This window comes from Ixodes scapularis, unplaced genomic scaffold (assembly GCF_016920785.2).
Source record: "Ixodes scapularis isolate PalLabHiFi unplaced genomic scaffold, ASM1692078v2 PGA_scaffold3__209_contigs__length_174095766, whole genome shotgun sequence".
NCBI lineage: Eukaryota > Metazoa > Arthropoda > Arachnida > Ixodida > Ixodidae > Ixodes > Ixodes scapularis.
In genome coordinates this window covers 131,720,160-131,726,684 of record NW_024609868.1, presented here as the reverse complement: position 1 = coordinate 131,726,684, position 6,525 = coordinate 131,720,160, and the positions used below count along the sequence as shown (strand labels likewise).

Genomic DNA, 6,525 nt, shown 5'->3' with positions numbered 1-6,525 from the left:
CCCGTTCATGACATATTGTCGAAGTAAACTCTATACAGATGCGTTCAAATGCCACAGACAAAATGGCGGTGTTTCTATTTTGTAAACAGATATGCCTCCTGAAAAACGGAAAAACGGTGCACTTGTGATTCTGTGGTCAAATATAGTGCAACGAAAAAGTGATCGATGACGATCTCCTGCATAGAGCCTTGTGACTCGTGTCTGATTCATGGCCGACAGAATTAGATATTTACTGTGGAGTGGACATAAGTGGCTCCTCGATGACTGGAGACGTTCCATCAAGTGTCCGCTTGATAGGTAGTAAAGATTTAGGACACATGTGTAATTACTGATTATATAATGTTTATTATTTTCACTCGAACAAACACAGTGAACACAATAACTAAATAATGAGAGTTTGGAATACTAAAAATCCTTGGGTTTAGATTTTGATGAATACTCAAAAGCAAACTACAGGATTTCGACTGGTACACTTCAACAATCTCCGAGTTGTAAGTTGCCAGTTGGCTAACTCCACGTCAGCACACTGCCTCCGAGGAATTTTGCTAGGGAGCGTGAAACGTAATTCTGATTTTTTTTTAAGAGATTACGTACATGTACCTAAACGTCGCTTTATATTTTGTTACGTTCTAATAGGTCTCAGTTCATGGCGCTCCTGAGGAATCTGAAGAAGTTTGATTTGAAACTTAGCACAAGTGCTTCCGAGGATTTTGCTCGGCAGCGGCGTCTATCGATACAAATATCTTGAGCCCTATTGAGACTGCAATTTCCTGGCAATCGTGTTGCACCCGTCAAACAATCTAGAATCTAGTGACACCATGTCACGTGAGGTACATTTCCCCGCTAAATATAGCGTGAAAACTGTGCTCGTGTATAGGACACATGACTCGAAGTCATGTGACTTCATTTTCCAAGCTAAATTCAGCGAGGAAACTGAGTGTGGGGTTGTGGTCATATGACATCAATTTCCCCGCTAAATCCAGCGGGAAAATTGACTTTGCGTATAGGTCATGTTACAGAAAATAATTTGATGTATTTTGCCCGCACGAAATAGCGGATAAACTGATTTGGAGTTGAAGGAACGCGACGTAAATTCTTACGCTAAATATGGTTGCTAAACTGTATTTATGTGTAGGTCAGGTGTCGTAAAGTTTCCCGCTCAACATAGCGGGGAAACTGAATTTGACTATAGGTCACGTGACATGAAATTTTAGGTAACATTTTTCGCTAAATTCTACTGGGAAACTTTTTTTTGTACGTCATGAGACATAAAGTTTGACATTATTTTGCCCGATATATTTAGTGGGGAAACTGAATTGGCGTTGAGGCGACGGGATCTAAAGTTTCCCACAAAATCTTGTAGAGAAACTGAATTTGTGTATAGCTCACGTGACACGAGGTCGTGTGACGTCATTTTCAGCGCTAAATTTAGCGGGGAAACTGAATTGGTCCTGAGGTCCCGTTACATTCATTTTCCCGCTGAATCTAGCCAATAAACTGAAGTTATGTGACATCTCAGGCCACTGCTGCACCAAATGCGGCTTTACAAAATCCGACACAACTATCCAAAAAACAACAAAAAACGTCAAATTAAAAAAAAATAATAATAATTTACGCAGGTTATGTACTCATGCTTCAAAGACAATCATGCAGAAACTAAATATCTCCAAGCTAGTGAGCGTTTGTTTTCTGAGGAGCGCTATCCTGGCGCTCTTCCTTCATAGTAATGATGACGTCAGGACTCGCCCATGGGAGGCAGACAGAAGGGAGCCCACCAACGAAGAGAAACTGCTGACATCATCCGCGTCTTCTCAGCGTGGTATGATTGAAGTGGGAGAACGCCCGCCGGCTTGGCGCTATTTAGTATCTGAGTTGCTTAATGTTGAGGTCAATATAAAAGTAGCTACGATAGCCTTGTAACATACACCCGCCAACTCTTATGGTAGGAGAACGTTTCCCGCGCCGGTCGGATTGTCGGATACAGGGTCAAGATATAAAAAAAAAAAAAAAAAAAACTTACGAAACATTCTCGGAACGGGCACCAGCCAACACCCTCGCCATGGAGGGCCTGCACACTATAGCAACGACCCTGTGGTATAGGTCACCTGACCAGCCGGCCGCTGAAGTAACGGTGCTCCCTCACTCATCTGGCGTCGGTGGTTCAGTGGTAGAATACTCGCCTGCCACGCGGGTGGCCCGGGTTCGATTCCCGGCCGACGCATTCCTTTTACTTGTTTTTTCTTGCCATATTTTAATTCATTCCGCAGTCGAAGATTCTTAGGAATGTAATGGTGGACATCAATGGTGATCTAATATAGTTTCGTTCGTTTTAGAAAAAAAATATAGCAATAGATTGTGGTCTTAAAATTCTATATAAATTTTACCACAAAAGCAAAATGTGATTAATATTGTCACGGGTGGTGACCAAAAGAAAACAGGAAATAAACAAGAAGAAATAAACGTTTAATGTGGCGAACTTGTGCCAAAAATAAAAGAGTACAAAAGATAATAATAGAGCGTCGCGGGCGTCGAAGTCGGCGTGGCAGCAGAGTCGAACGCTGGGGCGAGACTGACTCGACAAGGTCGCGGGCGGCCTCTTATCTAGAGTGCGCCGCTATCTCGAAGATTCGGCGAAAGCGGTTCGAGCGTCGCGTGATCGGGGCGAGAATGAACACGCACTTTCTAGAAAACAAAAGCAGGGATAAATGATAGAAGTTACGTGCGGTACATGAATAAACGGGAACTTTCTGGAGGACCGTGACCGAGCGTTGCTTTCTCAGCCTTGCGCGCGGCATTACTCCCCCCTTTAAAAGTGCATCGCCCCGATGCAGTGTAAAACAAATCAAAATAAAAAAGAACGATAAACTAAAGAGTCTTTTGGAGCACAAAAGGTCCACAGTCCTATCGAGCGTAGTACGGCTTCAGGCGCACGACGTGGACGACCTCAGGTCGTGGTGGGCGGCGTGACGATGTTCGTGTTCCGTCGGGCATCACCTCGTAGTTCAGTTCGCCGAGGCGACGAAGTACCTTGTATGGTCCAAAGTACCGTTTCAGCAGTTTCTCACTGAGGCCGCGGCGACGGATGGGCGTCCATACCCACACCCTATCTCCGGGCTGGAAGTGGACGTCCCTGCGACGAAGGTTGTAGCGGCCGGCGTCGACGCGTTGCTGGTCTTGAATCAGGAGTCGGGCGAGCTGGCGAACTTCTTCGGCGCGTTGAGCAACCGCCTGGGCGTCGTCGCTCTCGTTGTCAGATGGCTCATGGGGCAGCATGGCGTCCAGCATGGTCGTTACCTTCCGACCATGTACCAGCTGGAAAGGGGTGAATCCAGTGGTCTCTTGAACCGCCGTATTGTAGGCGAACGTGACGTAGGGCAGCACCTCGTCCCACGTCTTGTGCTCTACGTCGACGTACATAGAGATCATATCGGCGATTGTCTTGTTGAGTCGCTCCGTCAGCCCGTTGGTCTGCGGGTGGTACGCTGTGGTGCGGCGATGGCTGGTGTGGCTGAGACGAAGGACTTCTTGCGTCAGCTGGGCCATGAATGATGATCCACGGTCTGAGATCAAGACTTCGGGAGCGCCGTGCCGGAGGACGATGGATTCAATGAAAAACTTGGCAACTTCCACAGCAGTTCCGGAAGGAAGGGCTTTCGTTTCGGCATACCGCGTGAGATAATCTGTGGCGACGATGATCCAGCGATTTCCCGACGTCGACGGCGGAAAAGGGCCAAGTAGATCCATTCCGATCTGCTGGAAGGGTGCTGTTGGCGGAGGAATTGACTGCAAGAGTCCGGCCGGCCTCGTCGGAGGTTTCTTTCGTCGCTGGCATTCATGACATGATCGCGTGTACAGGTGGACGGTTTTGGGGAGCTTGGGCCAGTAATACTTTTCACGAATACGTGCCAGGGTCCGGCTGTAACCAAGGTGTCCGGACGTCGGGTCGTCGTGGCAGGCTTGAAAGATCTCCTCCCGAAGGTCGGTCGGGATTACCAGCAGCCATGGCGAGTTGTTGTTCCCGAAGTTCTCTTTGTAGAGTACACCTTGTCTAATGGCGAAGGTCGGCAGCGCTCGTGAAAAAACACGTGGCATCGCACTCCCGCGCCCTTCCAGGTGCTCTATTAGTGCGCGCAGCTCAGGATCGTCTCGTTGACGCCGGGCCATGTCGTCGATGTTCACTGCGCCCAGAAAACACTCGTCGTCATCGTCGTCGCTGCTGCCGGAAGGTGTTGCGACGGGAGCTCTGGACAGGCAGTCGGCGTCGCTGTGCTTGCGGCCTGACTTGTAGACGACGGTCATGTTGAACTCTTGTAGTCGGAGACTCCACCGCGCGAGGCGTCCTGACGGGTCCTTGAGGTTCGCAAGCCAGCAGAGCGAGTGGTGGTCCGTGACTACCCGGAACGGGCTCCCGTATAAGTACGGACGAAACTTCGTGATTGCCCAGACGACCGCAAGGCATTCTTTCTCAGTCGTGGAGTAATTTCTCTCCGCCTTGGTCAATGTCCGACTTGCGTAGGCGATCACTCGCTCGGTGCCTTCTTGTACTTGAACCAAAACCGCGCCAAGCCCTGCGTTACTTGCGTCCGTGTGAATCTCGGTTTCCGCATCCTGGTCGAAATGTCCAAGAACAGGAGGAGTCTGTAGTCGTCGCTTCAGCTCGTCAAATGCCTGCTGCTGTTCATCGGCCCATTCGAACTTCTCGGCGTCCTTCGTGAGGTGTGTGAGCGGTGCGGAAATTCTTGCGAAATCTCGAACGAAGCGCCGATAGTAGGCACATAGCCCAAGGAACCTTCGGACGGCCTTCTTGTCTCTTGGGGCTGGAAATGCTGCGACGGCACGAGTCTTCTCGGGGTCTGGGCGGACACCTTCGTTACTAACCACGTGGCCGAGGAACTTCAGTTCGTCATAAGCGAACCGACACTTTGACGGCTTCAGGGTGAGTCCGGCGGTCCGTATGGCTTGGAGAACTGCTCGGAGTCGTCGCAAGTGCTCGTCGAAGTCGCTGGAAAACACGACGACGTCGTCGAGGTAGACGAGACAGCTCTGCCACTTTAGTCCTGCCAGTACGGTGTCCATGACACGTTGGAAAGTTGCTGGCGCCGTGCACAGTCCGAAGGGCATCACTTTGAACTTGTACAGTCCATCCGGCGTGACGAAGGCTGTCTTTTCTCGGTCCCTTTCGTCGACTTCGATCTGCCAGTAGCCGCTCTTCAGGTCCATCGATGAGAAATATCGAGAGTGGCGCAGCCGGTCTAGAGTGTCGTCGATTCGGGGGAGTGGGTAGACGTCTTTCTTCGTCACCGTGTTCAGCTGCCGGTAGTCTACACAGAACCTAAGCGTCCCGTCTTTCTTCTTAACCAGTACGACTGGAGAGGCCCAAGGACTGCTTGAAGGTTGAATTATGTCGTCGTTCAGCATTTCTTGAACTTGCTCCTGGATCGCCTGCCTTTCTTTAACGGAGACTCTGTATGGCGATCGATGCACCGGGCGCGCGTCGTCCTCGGTAACGATGCGGTGCTTCGCAACGGTGGTTTGGCGCACCTTCGACGACGTGGCAAAGCAGTCGCGGTATTCGGCGAGAAGGTTAATCAACTGTCGTCGTTTCGGGCCCGGGAGTTTAGGGTCAATGTCGAGCTGCGCTGGCGACGCACTGTCTTGCTGAGGTGGCGAGAATTCGTCAGTAATGGCGGCGACAGCGGCGGAGTTTTGGAGTTCCTCGACCTGGCCCACGGCTGCACCTTTTGTGAGGTGTTGCGCTTCATTTCGGAAGTTCGTGACGAGGACCACAGTGCGGCCATCCTGAAGTTCAGCAACTCCTCTTGCGACGCCTATTCCTCTTCCCAGAAGCAACTGGAGGCTTCCTTCGAGCAGAACTTCGCCGCAGAAATCTTCGGTGATCCCGACGGGTACGAAAACACTCGACCGCGGCGGTAAGTTAACGTGGCTGGCGAGGACTCGGACCGCAGATGACGTCGCTTTGGGTTCCTCCGGTGGTGAAACAGGCTTTCGCAGCGTCAACCGGTTTGCTCCGAGGTCGATGACGGCGCCATACTCGCAGAGGAAGTCCATTCCGAGGATAACGTCCCTCGAACAGTCTTGCAGAACGACGAACTTTACAGGGCACGTCTCACCGTGGATCTCGACGCGAGCGGTGCATCGCCCGACTGGTGTGATGAGGTGCCCACCGGCGGTTCGTATTTGAGGTCCATCCCACGGCGTCGTGACTTTTCGAAGGCGGCGGGAGAGCCTCCCACTCAAAACTGAGTAGTCTGCTCCGGTGTCCACGAGTGCCGATGCGTCGTGGCCGTCGATGATGACGTTTAGGTTGTTGGACACCGTTTCAGGAGCGTCGTTTCGGTCTCCGGTAGCGTTCGAGTGGGGGCCCTCCGACGTTCGTGGAGGATCTTGGCGTCGGTCGTCTTCGGCAACTCCACCTCCAGGGGTTGCCGCGCCTAGTTTCCCCGGCGTGGAGCGAGGGGTGACAGGCTTTCACGTCGGGGTCGGTGCATCGGCGAAGCTGGACGT

The 6,525-nt window shown here is 51.4% G+C and overlaps 1 non-coding gene across 1 annotated transcript; it reads left to right on the top strand.

Annotated features, from left to right (window-relative positions):
* The first annotated feature begins 2,150 nt into the window (after positions 1-2,150).
* Trnag-gcc lies at positions 2,151-2,221 on the top strand. Its single transcript has one exon. It is a non-coding gene; the product is annotated as a tRNA-Gly (tRNA).
* The last annotated feature ends 4,304 nt before the right edge of the window (positions 2,222-6,525 follow it).